Genomic DNA, 15,465 nt, shown 5'->3' with positions numbered 1-15,465 from the left:
TGATATAATTAACAAGTCAAGGTTTTTCAGGGAAATTGTCCTTTTGAAAAACTGGACTGGAAAAAAAATAGAAACCGCAGGATTATTCAGTGCTACAGGACGCCATTATATTCCTCCGTCACCGTCTCTTAACTCTTAATGGACATTAAACACAGAGCTGAAGAAACACACAAGCAGAATTGAGTTAGCGGGCACTTAGGGGGGAAAGGCCTTGCCCCATACATTTGCGTAAGAACACATAACTGTCACAAAATTACATGTCATTATTGGGCAGATCGTATGGATTCCACTTATTGCTGCTTAATGGGCCCTTTGTTAAAGAAGAAAAAAAAACAAAACACGTGGTTAGTTTGGTGTTTAAAGATAATGCAGAGGAGGAGGCCGGGGGTGTCTGGCCCGACCCCTCCACCTCCACTCCTTCCCTTCAGTGAAAGTTGGAATCTGTCTATTCAGTTACATTTCAAACCTCAATTTCCGTTTGCAATCAGCTCGTTACGGCGGACAGCTTGAAAGGCAGCCATTAATGACACACACACACACACACACACACACACACACACACACACACACACACACACACACACACACACACACACACACACACACACACACACACACACACACACACACACACACACACACACACACACACACACACACACACAGGATCCATGTCCAAGAAAGACCTGTTTCAACTGCAGCCAGGCGACGATCTGAGAGCAAACAGGACTGCAGCTTAAACGTAGGAGTAAACCGCCCCCTGCTGGCCCTTGCAGGGACAGCATCAATTTCTTCTGAATAAAAGTGCAACTCAATCATCGTGGCCTCCTTGTCTCCCTGTGACTGAGCATGTTTGTAGTGTTTTTATGTGCAACTATGACAACAGTGATGCATATTCCCTCCGTGCATCTGAAGTCGCATCCATTACAGAGCAGATTCTCCATCAGAAAGCGCGGAGCCATTAGCGGCAGTGAGTCACTACAGATAACACTGTTCTTCATTCATATTCCGTTTCAAGGATGTCACAGTAAACACTGAGCAACACTAACTACATTTTGAACTTCATATTTATTCCTTTTGTTATTTTTTACTTTAATTTTGAGCGATGCATAGAGTAAGCAAGTCTTACAATCGATAAAAACACAACACAAGTTCTTCTGCCGCAGATGATGTTCATATTTACAGAAGAGTAAAGAAAGACAAAAAGCAGCCGGGGTTGAAGCAGCCGGGTTTAGATTCAGAAAAGATTTGAAAAATGAGTCCTGCTCATTTGTCCTGCAAGGTCCAAGATGGTTGGAAACACTAGGTTTGCATAAATTTGGTAATAAATGTGATATTAAAACCAGCATTAATATGATTCTTTAAAGAAGAGTCATATAAGTTTAGCACATTGCAGTGCAGTATCTTTTTGTATTCGTCAGGTAAATATGTTTGAAGGTGAGCTTCCTGTATCCAGACACTGCAAACAACTTCAAGCATTGACTCCCTCTTTGCTTTGCAGGCCGCCGTGTGATGAGAGGCCAAGAAAGTTGAAAAATCATAGGAGATGGAAAGAAAAGACGACCCTATTGTACACGATTTGAGGAAAGATTCATTCATAACGTGAGGAAAAGTCAAAATATCTTCTCTATCATTGTGAAATACTGTACTTTGGCAGTAATGTCTGGTTTCAATTCTTTTGCTTTTACATTGTTTTAAAAAAAGATGAGAGCTCATTAAGAGTTTATATTCAGAACTTTTATATCGTCATCTAAAAGACAGCTACCATTGAAATAAACACTACACAATGTCCTTTTTGTGAGGAAGTCTGGTATAAAGCATCAGGATCATTGTTGGACAGTAAACATCTCCACTAAAATCCACACTAATGAAAATCCTTCAAGGTTAGCAGCTATTTTAATTAGTATAATGGAATCTCTGGGACACATTGTTGCCTTCTTCTAATTATTTTTTCAGTTTTTATCTGTTTTGGTATCTGCAAAGTACCTGGTGATAAACCTCTTTTTTAAAGACCACATAAAGAACATCTCAGCCAATCACAGGTGATTTTAAAAGCCCATTAGCCTCAGACCTATGAAACATATGCAGCGTGTATATTCATTTAGGTTCATCATTTAACCTAAATGCAGTGCTTTGAGACTTCAGATTTATATTTGCATGCACCGAGGGTAAAAACATTTTTTTCATCCGTTTAATTTTGCACCGGAGCAGGTGTAACATTTTATTCCCAAAATGGGAGCTCGCTCGTTTTGAAATGGAAATCTTTGAGAATTAATTCTTTGGCAGCTTCTCTTGCATGATTCATGAAAGGCCGGTAGAGGGCTAATTGTTCAAATTAATTTGCGTAAACGACTAAGCAAGAGATAACAGAATTACATCTGCACTTCCCTGGCACGGGTTCAACAGTGACGGGCCTCAACAGGCAGCTGCATCAAGACGGCATCCTTGCCAGAAATTAAAAGCCACAAAACATTAATTAATAGACTTTTTTGTTACATTAATCTGCACCAAAAGGTTTAAGGAGAGCAGGGTGTGGGGAGACGCGTGTGGAGGAACACGGCACAGAAACAGGCGGTGTGCATAATTAAAATAAATTACTTTGATGCAACATTTTTTTTTTTGGAAAAGCCTCTTAAAAAAAAGTAGGTGTGGGTTAAATAAAATAAATAAAAATCTAAGAGGGAGGAGGCACCGGCGTTGGAGTTAAGGGATTTGACAAGCTCATTAATCATAATGGTAATGGAGCCATGACAGTTAGAGCACAGGTCCGTCTGCCTGTGAGCAGACATGTGGGTGGTGACGGTTTGTTAGCGCGAGCAGCCACTTGGTCGACGAAATACCAGGTCGGGCTTCTGGGAGTTCAAAAGTAGAGCCACCCACTTAATAGCTCGGTCACAGAGCCCAACAAAAGTAATTACCACATTGGGCTGCAGAGGACGCTGTTGCTCAGTGAAGGTTACATAGTGTTGCTTGAAGAGTAAGATCTATTTTGGACAGTGAAGCTGTGTATATTCAGGTAACAGTGATAGTAATAGAAACCTATACTGTCATGAATAATGCACTTTTAATAGATCGCCCCCCCCAAGTAGCACAAGCTCATCAACAGGAGGTTAGTCATCCTGCAATAACAAATGCACCTGAGGTCTTAAAACGATTCAAAAATGCTGATAGAAACCGCACCGCCGGCATTTTAATAGAGACGGCAATCGTAACAACGCCGTGTACAAGACAACTCATGCTGAGAAGAATGAGAGGACGGCCAACTGGGTCTGGGAGGATTTGAATTTACTTGAGCGAAGCCTCTAATGAAGGCTAAAGCTCAGTGAAACAGAAAAAACCTCAGATGAATCACCTTCTCCAGTCGGCACCAGGAGATAGAGCCCCCCCCCACACACACACACAGCGCTCAAACTCCTGTTTGCCACAATCATACAGGCAATGTAAACATGCTGCCAGGACGCCCATTTCTCATCCGCTTCTTTTCCCGCCAATGTTTCGATGGATATTATTACCATAAATTACGACTGTAACGTGAGGTGGGGGGCAGATAAAAAAGTGGAGTCTGGGCATCCATTTAGCTCCGGTAAACCTTCCCGCCGCTGCCAGTTCATGATCACCCATCCAAACAGACTATTTTATGCCCGACTTGCTTGATGCATGAGAGAGGAAGCGTGCAGCCATTTTTTTTAATCCCCTTTCTTCGCTCCTCTCTCCTGAAAGAGAAAAATCAATGGGCGAACACGAAGAGGCCATTGCTTGTGTTTGCATTTAGTGCGAACCAGCACGACTCACCTGGGCCCTCTTCATCTCCGCAGCTCCTGAAGGCCCAGAATCCACCACCCACACCGGTTGGATCGACTCGACGCCCACAGCACTTTAGACCGAGCAGGGATGTAAACTGTCACATCAGTGTGTTGTGGGTTATTTTTATATACAAGCGTAGCTGCTGAAATAAACCAAGTGTGTGTGTGAGATGATTTCCATCTGTATGGACGCACAAGTTTTTGTGGAGTGGCAGTTTGGCTCTTGATCCCTCTTGCATTTATTATTTTTCTAGTATTTTTTTTGTCATGCTTTTACATAAATGTTTTTTCTTAATGTTTATTATGAAGAGCAGAAAAAAAGTCCCAGTAAAACATATATATGTGTAAATCCTCTCATTATATAAACATAATTGTAGGTGAGGTCATGAAACTGCATCTTATTTAACACATATGATTATTGCATTTTTTTGTCTTTGTGGTTTGCATAGAGATTTGTTATTTATATTTTATATCAAGTATAGAAAAGATTCAACCTCATGAGTGCAACTTTAATACTTTCTATACATTTAGGTGTGTAAATGAAGAATAAAAAATTTATTTAAAGTAGCTCAGGGGAGAGATGTCGGAAACAACCTGGTGCCACCGTGAGCCAGCCTCACATAAGAGGAGGAAAATAGATGGATGGCTGTATAGATGAATTTCTAATATCAAAATAGAAATAGCCAGGATAGCTGTAAAACTCAAGTACACACTTTCAAAATCAAAACGAGTACAGTACTCAGAGTACAAACCCTCACTATGGCCCAACAGTCCTCTGAAATTCAATCAGGTTGCACCAAAATGCACACTCACAGATATCAGTCCTCTAAATATGACAGATTTCTTCCATCAAGATACGTGAATTATTCACAAGGAAATCAGCAAAAATCGCCCAATCTGTAAAAAGTGAAAAATTCCTGACACATAACGCATCCTTACACGAAATGCAACCAAGGACGGGGGTGGAAAAAAAATAGCCTCATGGTGGATGTAACAAAACTATCCAAAATATTCTTTAATTTCCAAATCGCTCTTCTCTTCCATCTTTCCCTCCCATGACCATCCCCCCCCGCTGACACCCAAACAGTTGATGCTGCCATTTTGCTTACCAGCCTCGTTTTTCTTCCTCTTCTTATTCCGCTAATATATTCAGCCTCCTCTTCTTCTCCTGATACATATTCGCTCTTGATTGTGGCTGCCAATTAGCCGCCACGGCTCTGGCAGTTCATCCATCTGACTTAAAGGTTCCTTGCCACTAATTTTGACGGTCAGGTCAAGTAGCGGAGGGGGGCCATTAATTGGAATAATGAAGTCTTCAGTGAGTGATCATCAATGACTTCAGAGAGCTATTAATCCTTTAAAAGAATTCATCTCTTTATTTGTAATGTTTAGCTTTATCGTCCAGGCTGCTGCAACATCTCATTTATCCAAGACTTAATAAACAATCATGCATACATGACTTCTCTTTCTCTCTTTTTCACTCTGATGTCGATTACTTTAATTTCTTTCCTGCACTTCTCTCTGGATCATTTAATTTGTGCTCATCCTTCTCTCCCCACTCTTCATGCCTCTCGCTTTTTTCTTTCCACCTAAACCCTCTATTCCTCTTTTAGTTTTGTACGCCACATTCTCCCTTTTCTCTCAATTTTATCCCTCGCAATGTTTTTCTCTCCATCTTCTTCACGCCTCCATTTCTCCGGCCTCTTCAGACGACTCTTCCCAGGTCTGCTACTAGTCTAGAAATCGCAGAAATCGCAATATTTTAGGACCAAAATGTATCGGACTATGTTTTATCAAATAAACCTTAAGTCTTTTTCACCCTCTTCCATCCCTCAGTCGCTGTTCTCCCACTTCACCCTTTGTTTTTTCTCACCCGCTGTCATTCCCTCTACCTCCCCCTTTTTGCTGCACCGTCCCGGGAGAGGGAATCCTCTTCAGGCGCTGAGGTTTTTACAAGTCATTTTTTGGTAGTTTTTCCTTACTCTTGCCAAGGGTTAAGGGGAAATGCCCTATGAGACAAATTATTATTATTTGTGAATACAGGATATAAAAATACAATTTGATTGACACCTTCTCTCATCCCATTACCGACCACCCTTCCTCATTTACATATCTCACGCTGCACCACTTCAGGTCTACATTTGCTGCTCGACTGGACAAACGAAGGATCGAGCTCTGCACAATTTACTGGCCGTTGTCTACGCCCGCTCGTTCTGTTGCCAGATGGCACGTAGCTTTAATAACCAATGTAACAAACTGTGGCGGAACATGACCAGGTTTTTCTGCACAACTGCCAACAACACACAGATGCAACCGTACACCTCATGCATTATATTAGAGAGACAACTCTTCCCATTAGTGGACAAGGTTAATCGGAATTCATTTGAATATTGCATATACATAATTTTGCATGCATTTGCAAGTAAATACTTTCATTCATATCTTAGGGTTTGCAACATGGATAACATCTAGGAAAAACAGTTAAGGATGAATATTGCCATTTTGCAATCGTAAGAAATACATGATATTTGTTTGATTTGATACAAGCAGTGTTGCATTGAGTTATAGTAAAAGTTTTAACAGTTCAGCAAGAAAACAGCGGAGTCCCCCTTTTCAAGTTTCAAATTTTAGAAACTTCCGAAGTCCTTTTTCTTCTTTATACGTCTCAGAAAGACAGAAACGACACAGGCCTCCTACATTGTGCAGCTAGAGCAGTCACAGCAGCCAAGCAGAAAGCAGAGGAGCAGCTGCAGGTCCAGCTGAAACAGTGGCAAGAGGAGAAGGCCTTTTTATAAGAGATAAATAACGTCCTGCAGCAGGAGTTGACTGAGAGGGAGAGCGCCAAGGACATTATTGATAAAAAGTCAAAGAAGCGAAGTGCAGCAGGCTCCTCAAACTCACTCGCACTGCATGAAAAGCAACAGGAGCGGAGGGAGAGCCGGACAAAACATCCCTGTCCAGCCTGAAGACTCCTCGAGACCCACAGAGATATTTGGCTTCTTCTCAACCCCCCACCCCGAATGTTTAGCTGAATGTTTAATCGATGTTTTCAGGGTTTCTGCAGGTTTTAACAATTAAATCTAAGACTTTTTAAGACCATGATGAATGAAACTAAAGACAGTATGTCAAGTACAACAGATATGAAGGAATATCAGAGTCCTAGAAGTACTTGAACTTTCCAGTAACCGAATATAGGTGGCCATAGTTCACAATATGTTAATGTATAAGACTTTAAGGCCTAAAATTCAGATGATTGAACTGGTCTCATCTTCTGTATATCAAGATCTGATTAACAGCTCCCTGTTATAAAACCTGCAGCCTGCAAAAAGTTAAACTAATTTGTACAGTTGTCACATTTCATTCAATCCTAATTAAGAAATATGTCATGAGCAATTTTATTCCGGTCGTTGACAAATCTGATTTTTGAAATTCCACCAAGGTTTTGTTTTCAGTCAATTAGCAAAACCTCTCAGAAAACAATCTTGACAGCACAATTTACACACAATCAATTTCAAACATAATATCACTTTATTTAAATCAATTTATTTACTTAAAATATCTATGAATCAAGCAATCAATCAGTATTTTCATCTATAATAACCTATGCACACAGTTACAAGCTACAATACACTACGCGGCCATTACTCACGGTGACATTGAAGAAGTGACTGCCAATAATCCCAACAGTGAATACATGTCAAAGACAACGTACACCAAGCTCACTCTGACACTGCTGGATTTCAGACATGAAAGATGGACTTGATTCACCCGTCTGACAGCGAGCGTTAGAGCCTCTGTGCCTTCGTGGCGTGGCCCGAGTCAAATTGTTCATTTTACCTCTAATCGTGCCATTTATCAAAATGCTGCTCAGGCGCGTCAGTAAAGTGCATTTATGCTAACTAGATCTGAGCGAGGCGACGGAGAGAGGACCAGTCATCATTCAGCTTCAGGGTGTCCGAAACAGATGTGAGCTAAAATAGGTACCCATCAAATACTTTTCAGAGAAAGTTCCAGTTTTAAAAAATATCACTTTTCGCCTTTGCACGATGAAAAAGGAGGATGTTAGTGAAGAGTTCGGGGTTCAAGCAGGGTGGCATGTTGAGCACAGTCTGCACAGACGCATTTAAGTGCAAGGTCATGCTTTAAAACAACGTGTCAGCAAATTACCTAAGAGTTGCTGATGTGAAGTTGACCCCCCGACCTCTGATATAGGAGGGGAAGAGAGGTGAAAAAAAACAAATTGAGAGCAGCAAATCTAGTATCAGAAATGTATTCAATATAAAACATAAATATTCAATTTACACTTCATACATTTTTAAAGCCTCACAGGTATCACTCACAGCCATAAATAAGTTTATCCTTGACTGTAACTCATGCTGAACATGCAGGTGTGGTCATGTGTCACATTGTTTGAATGTGGCAGAACAAGCATCTAAGTTTTTATATTTCAGGTAAGTTTGAACCCATTTCACAATGTTTATTCCCTAAATAACGTGTCCTATATTAACCACCTGACAAAATATAAGTAATGTTCAGTATTATGACTAAACAACTATCGGCCATATCGGCTAATACCAAAATGTGTGGGAAAGGCTCATATCAGGTGATTTTTCATCATCCAGCTGAAAAATAGTCTGGCTCTGGTCTCTGTTATTCCTGCAGGAAACTGCACTCGACTACGGCTGCACTGATGTTTGATGAAAACATCAATGTCAGCTTTGAATTTAAGCATTCTTAAACAGGCATGCTCTTTGAAGGAAAGTCTAATTTTCACTAGCAGGTCTTAAATACACTCTTGCTAATGATTAAATTAATTAAAATGCTGGAGGATGTATGTTCTTGTGGTTTCATTAATGTACTGTATCGCTATTAGTCATGTGTTTTATGACAGAGTGAGCCGTTCCAGTACAATCATCAGAAAACTTAAACAACTATGAATCATCTGCAAAAAGGTTTCAGCACCAAACGACATTTTAACCTCGCATCAGCCGCTGTTCCCTTGAAATTAAAGTGTCATGGTTTCCACCCGACAGAAATATGATTACTTCAAAAAGCAGCTGGTTTATCCAGCTCATCTGACTTTTATTGAGACATTACCAACCCACGACACAAACACCAGTCAATTTACCCATTTTGCAAACAATTCTCGTGGATGATTATGAGCCACGCCGCTGGGGTTGATGGAGAGATTAATCTTGCTTTCATAGAAATATGTCACTTTCCGCACACGCCATGATGGATGCGATTTATCATTCCGGACAAATCTGTGGCTGAACGTCCCTCCTCCTGACAGCTCTATCGCGGCAAGAACGTCCCAAAATGTCACCTGTTGTTCGCGGAGTGACCTTCTAATTTTCTAATTCAATTTCGAGAAGTCCCCTCTCCGCCACTCCGCTCATATCATGAAGCAGTAATAACAATTACATACCGTGACTGGCTCCAAAACCTGCAATTCCCCCACTTTAAATCAAACCCCAAGTAGTCCTTTATTAGGCTGCCCGGTTAAATCAATCTAAATCTAAGCATAATAACTCTCTAATCAGGTGCTGGGGAGAATAATAGGTTGTCACGCTCGAGGAAAAATAGGCAATCATGGAATGTTTTCTTTAATTAGGCCGGCTAAAGTAGAAGGGCATGGCGGGAGCATGGGACACATTCATCATAGCCAAGGTGGGAAATTACTTCAATTACTCAGGAAGGGGAGAGTGAACAGAATTACAGAAGTCAGAGAAGCAGAAGAGAGGAGAGTGTGATCTGCGAGGAAGTCCAAATGACACCGGGGGCAGGGGAGGCAAGGACAGAGGGAGGAAGGAGGGATGGACGGAGGAGAGGAGGTAGGTAAGTGGGGATGTGCTATGGAGAAAAGTGTTCCACAAAAGAGTTCAAAAGGTGAGTACACGCAGAAAAGGACACTATTGTTAAAACCACTTGTGACACTACAATGCAAAGTGGATGAACGATGTAAAACTGAATGCAGAAAGTAAACTAGAATTCCTGCCCTACAGTTGCAGTTATCTATATATTGCATATCAATACATCACCCTGACCTTGACCTTTGACCCCCAAAATCTAATCAGATCATCCCTGAATGTTTGTGCTAAATTTGAATAAATATAAGGAGACAAGAATAGGACAGACAACCCAAAAACATAATGGCTCCGGCCGCTGGCTATCAAAGAGGGAGGAAAGCAAAACCTCTCTGACTGCACAGTTAGCCAGCTGCCTCTTGCCATAGCTGTAAAACAATCCTCCATCACTCATCCTCAGAACTGGAACCCCACCAGAGCTCCCAGTTTCTTCCAGCCTTCCCAGAACGCAACGAGAGCCTGGCTGCAAAGTCCCTCCCAAGGTGACAAGGAAAACGGCCTTTTTACTGTAACTGGATCTATCGATTCGGACGGTGACGCGTTGGCAGGTCGTGGATCCAGTTTCACGCTGTGACTGAAGAGCTGCGAGCTCGGCCGCCGGCCAGATAAATACACAGATTATGACTTTTGATAAGTGCGACTCGCAAGCTCAATCAGCGAGAGGCTCAGATGAAGTAGCTGCCGTGACGGTGACGAGGAAAAGCTCGGAGACGGATTGAGGCACTTTCACTCTTCCACTTTCCATTAATTACTTTGACAATTTAACTTAGCCTGACAAAATATGTCCGATCAAGAAAGAATTGACCTGGAATCCAACCAAAATACAGGCTCAACCTTTTGTTGGCAAAGGGTCAAGATGCTAAGAAAACTACACACAATTCGTGAAAAGTCCATCCACGGTCTAAGTATTAAGACGGACTATAACTTTTCCATCTTCATGGAATTTTGACTCCATCTACAAATCAATTAAATTATCCAGAAGCATATTATAATGTTTCAGCTTTAAACCCCAATAAAAAATTCCTATTGCTAAGAATTTGGATCATGCCAACATACAGTAAACAGCTTCCTCTCCATTATCTTGCTTTGATGATGATGATCTGATTCATGCATTTCATGTGGCCTATAAGAATGCATTTCTACCTCTGCCAGGAAAGTTAGGTTGATGATATAGAACCCTGTGTTTTGGTAAAGTTGCAACTTACATTCAGGTGAGAAGCTTGATGATCACAATGTGTAGCCGTCAATCAGCAGCTGGGCCTCCAGAATCCTGGGGATTAAGGCATTAAAATTAATATTTTAAAACTCAGCAGCTTTGTTCACAGTCTTACCAGTAAAAAGTATTTTTAGAAACACCTTGGTGCCAAAAAGGCTGCTGCAGATCATTCTGAACAGAATGAAGTCTCCCAAGATATAGTTTAAAGGCTGACTGTCAAAATAAAATGTAAAAAATACTTACAATGAAAAAGTTAAACATTCAGAGTCAGTATCAACATAAACCTGCTGTTAAATTCTTCCATCTATTTACATTTAATCCATATTTTTAGGGTTTGAAATTAGTTCCTCTAGGTATGTTTTTGCCCCTTTGATTTATCTATTCACAGGATTTTGCGTATTTCTGCCACATTAATACATGTGCATTAAAAAAATCTATAAACATATTGACCATTAAATCAAAACATCGTTCCCACTGCTGCAAATTAAGAGCAGGTATTAAAGAAGGAAATCTTCCTAATCAATTCATCTTAAACCACATTCACACATTGTTTTCCTCAAAGCAGTGGTTTCTTCCCACTGAAAAACAAAATCAAACATTCATCATTCAGGATGTTGGACACTGCAGAAAAGGTAAAAAGAAAATCACGTGGATGGATGAGGTCCACAAGCGCGAGCAATTAAGTCTGAGCCTTTGACTGTTAACACTGATACCCTTACATTTTCAGTTTATCGCCCAGCTTCACACCCGAACCCCCGTGCAGAGCAGTCCTGCAAGACAAGCTCTGATAGCGGAAGATGGAGAGGCCTCTGTCAGTATCACAGCAAGGTGGTAATCAGCCAGGGGATCTGTGGTCCACTGAAGCGATCAATAGAAGGATTGCAGTGTGTTCACATCTTGCAACTGTGCAGGATTATCAAGTTCGAGCGATCCATCATGGCTTGATAGGTGGTCAGTGGCAGAGAAGCCGGAACTAAGTAAGTGGAAGAGGTGTAATGTAGCTTGTGACCGTCTGCTGCAGCTCATGCTACAGGAGAAATGGGTGAGTTTGTCTGAGACACACAGGAAGGAAAAGAGACACCGGTGCATTAGTTCAGATTTGGTTTCCTACGTGGTGAGTTCATGAGGTGAAGATAAAAAAAAAGTTAAAGATCAAGTGTACAGGGGTGCCTAATAAAAATAAATCTAAATTGTTTAACCTGAAGATACAAAAGTATCAGCTGCCGTTATAATAAGAGCTGTTTAAATTATCTAAAGGATAAGGAAAGGAGCTTCAATGCTTCCCAACAAATCATCTTTAGCATACGAAACATATTAACAACTATTTATGAAACTAAAAGGAGAAAAATGCCGCCCCACAATTCTTTGCGTCCGCAACAGACAACTTTGTCTGATCATCCAGATTATGAGGTGATATTTTACCACACCACAGGTTTGTGTGTTGCATCTTGTTTCAAATACATAAAACAAGTTTCCTGGGCATTAATCACCAAAGCCATACTAACTGATTCATCTCAAAACTGACGCAAGTTAGAAGCAATGTTTGAAAGTATTCTAGTTTTTAAAGGTTGTTTCCCGACTTTGTAAAAAGCAGCAGCCTGACACCACAATGATGAATAATCTGTAATCCAGGTGAGGCATTAGAGGCACCAGGTACCTTGTCTAACAGTGTAGCTCCCGCCACACTCATCCTTGGGATCCTCGTATGCAAGGACTGGCCCCGTTTCTGCAAAAGATTACAAGGAAAATGACAGAACGGGGGTTAGAGACTGAGATTCCAGTCACAACTAAATCTCAGCACATTAAATCAGTTTTATGACACCACACAGGAACATTAACAGACTGTACAGAGGAGCTTTACTTTTCCTCCTTCATCTTTCTTTTCTCCCTCTTATTTCTCACACTTCCTGAATTCCTTGCTTTTTCCTATCCCTGCCTTCTATATGTGTCTTTCTTCAATTTGCAATCTCCTTCCTTTACATTTCATCCATCCTTTCTCTTTCCAACCCCACTTCTCCCTTTAGTCTTCATTCTTCCTCCTTTACCTTTTTTCTCCCCTCCCTCTCTTCCGCCCCTTCCCTCATTTTTCCCCTCGTCTTCTTTCCGCTTCACTGACCAGAGAACTCCATCATCATCACAGGGCCCGGCCCAATCTTTGTTATAAAGGCAATAAATCATTCCAGCTTTCATCTATTGTTATTGATGAATGACCAATTATTTGTCATCTAATACGCAGAAAAACGATGACACGGGGAGACGGATCAATTTTTTTTCCCTCCTTTGCCGGCTGATGTGACACAGGACAGCAGTGATTGATTGTCTCCTTAAACTGTTATTACATGTATAATGTGGCGCTCAAATCCGACATCTCACTTAGTCTCGGCTCCGCCCCTTAAACAAAAAGATGTGAGATTTGCTTTGTGATTAAGAAATCCTAGTTGACAGGAGGTACTTTGAGCCAGGTGGGGAGAGGTTATTCCTCCAAATCAGTCTAATAAATAGATTTGCTTTATTATGGCCAAGGAATATGTCCTAAAATTGTATCTGCATAGACAAGTCGCTACAAGAAGAGAAGAAAAAGGATCTAATCGTGGTTTATTTGCTGTTATTTATAGGATCCTTTTAATGATCAGTGAGTAATCAATTTTATATGTAATCGATTTTGAAGATTTATAAAACTGAAGAAATAACAATATTTACACTCGGCCGACCATAATAATGTAAACAAGCTAACAGTGACTACCTGGTAGACGGCTGTGCTGATTGGCCAAGTTATATCACGTGTTTACCATAGGCTCCGTTTCACATGAAAAACAAGTCAATGTGAGCTTGCACCATTGTGAAAAAGACACTGATACACACTTCAGCTTCATGGAAAAACATGTAAAGCAAATGTCTGTAGGTTGTTTCAAGTGTGGAAATGTTTTTTACTTTTGACAACACACAGCTGTTATGATTCTATAAAGCGTGAGCAGCTCTGGAGTTTACCTGCACACTCTTCCTCTGTGGAGTTAAAAATGGGTTTGTGCACCGGAGCGAGGAGGCAAACGTGCCGGAGCCTGTTTCCACCGCAACGCAACTGCACAAAGAGAAAGACGGATAGAGAGATCATCTTCCATATGAGACGCTCAATCAATTTCCTGTGTCCCATCCATCACCGGCAGTTGTCACGAGGTTCACACCGAGATGTTTCAACTAAAGCCTTCAGCTACAGAGGAACTCGTTTATACAACCACTGAAAAAAAGCTTATTGTTGAGATAATAACAATTCACTCAAGTTACCTTGAGAAAGGTCGTGTCCTTGTTTCACCTCACGAGAGGAACTGGGCATTGCTCACATTTTGACTTTTATCATTTTGTGGTTTCTATTTTTATGTTTGACAGTTGCCAACATGATTTTCATAACGTGTTATCTAAACTTTGTATTCATGTAGCTCCATCAGAATAAAGCATGTTGAATGCAGCTGTATTTCTGAATAAAAGAATACACATTAAAATGCATTGTAAAAATTCAGGTATTGTTTATAGTAGTGCACGATGATGTGAAATTACTCCAGCACTGTCAATAACATCAATTTTGCTAGATTTGTACGTAACTTCAATATTTCTATTCTACTCTATTATTGTCATGTAAAATCTAGTGGTTTTAAAACAAGCTACTTTGCAGGTTCAGATGTTACAATGAAAACAGGATGAGCATAAGCTGCATTTTTTATATTTCTAGGTGCAACTTCCTGGTGCCACAGGATGGCAGAATAAAATGCAATCGTAGCCCCCTCCATACCACAAACACGGAAAGTATTTTTAAATTAGAAAGGGTACAGGAAGTGTTGCAAACTTTTATGTTTGACTTTTGATATTTAAGTAATTGGCACAAAAGCCGGGAGAAAAAAGTTAAGAAGCTGAAAAGATTTACAGAGTGTAACTTAACTGATCTTTAAAAGATAATAATAATAAATATAAAGTGTAGCACTGCAGCAGAAATATACTTTTATTCTAAATGCCAAGAATAGGTTGCTAAAGGCACCAGTTGCTATTACAAATTAGCATAATATCTTTAGGAGGTGTCGGCCACGGGACTCCAATTTTAAACACGGAATAAGGCAAATATAGCAGCTTTAAATGAATAATTAAATGGACATACTCACAGTCATGTGTCCAAAAGTCAAACTTCACTCAGGAACTCTCAGGAACGTAAACAAAACAGTAAACAAACAGGAAGTAAACAGAGAACGAACTCACAGGAAGCGCTGCGGTGAGAGGCGTTAATTGGACGCAGGTGGAACCTATTAGGGCGCAGCCAGCAATCAGTGACGCGATAAATGGGGACAGGAAGTGATCAAATCAAAAGGCGCGGAAGATCGGTATTTTCAACGTAAAACCGGAAGCGATGAGCTCGACATTCTAACAACTGAGAGAACGAAACACACATGTGGAGCACAGGGATTTATCCTGACTAATAAATAATGTGTGACACAGGCAACAGCGATGTTTTTGTGAATGTGCATTTTGCTGATGTTTATTCTTTTTGAATCAATAAATGGGCTGCAATTCTTTGACCATTTCTGGTTATGATCAA

At 40.6% G+C, this 15,465-nt stretch overlaps 1 long non-coding RNA gene across 2 annotated transcripts in view; it reads right to left on the bottom strand.

Moving 5' to 3' along the window:
- LOC118103514 overlaps positions 1-15,158 on the bottom strand; it is a 45,616-nt gene extending 30,458 nt beyond the window's left edge. For both annotated transcript variants that reach the window (XR_004694889.2, XR_004694890.2), the window contains exons 1-4: positions 15,035-15,158; positions 13,875-13,965; positions 12,544-12,612; positions 10,876-10,940 (exon numbers count right to left, since the gene is read on the bottom strand). This is a non-coding gene — a long non-coding RNA (uncharacterized LOC118103514). The remainder of the gene's footprint in view (positions 1-10,875; positions 10,941-12,543; positions 12,613-13,874; positions 13,966-15,034) is intronic.
- Positions 15,159-15,465: the final 307 nt, after the last annotated feature.

Source organism: Hippoglossus stenolepis, chromosome 24 (genome assembly GCF_022539355.2).
Source record: "Hippoglossus stenolepis isolate QCI-W04-F060 chromosome 24, HSTE1.2, whole genome shotgun sequence".
In the NCBI taxonomy this organism is placed as follows: Eukaryota; Metazoa; Chordata; class Actinopteri; order Pleuronectiformes; family Pleuronectidae; genus Hippoglossus; species Hippoglossus stenolepis.
The sequence above is the reverse complement of the archived record's forward strand: the minus strand, read 5'-3'. Positions and strand labels throughout refer to the sequence as shown.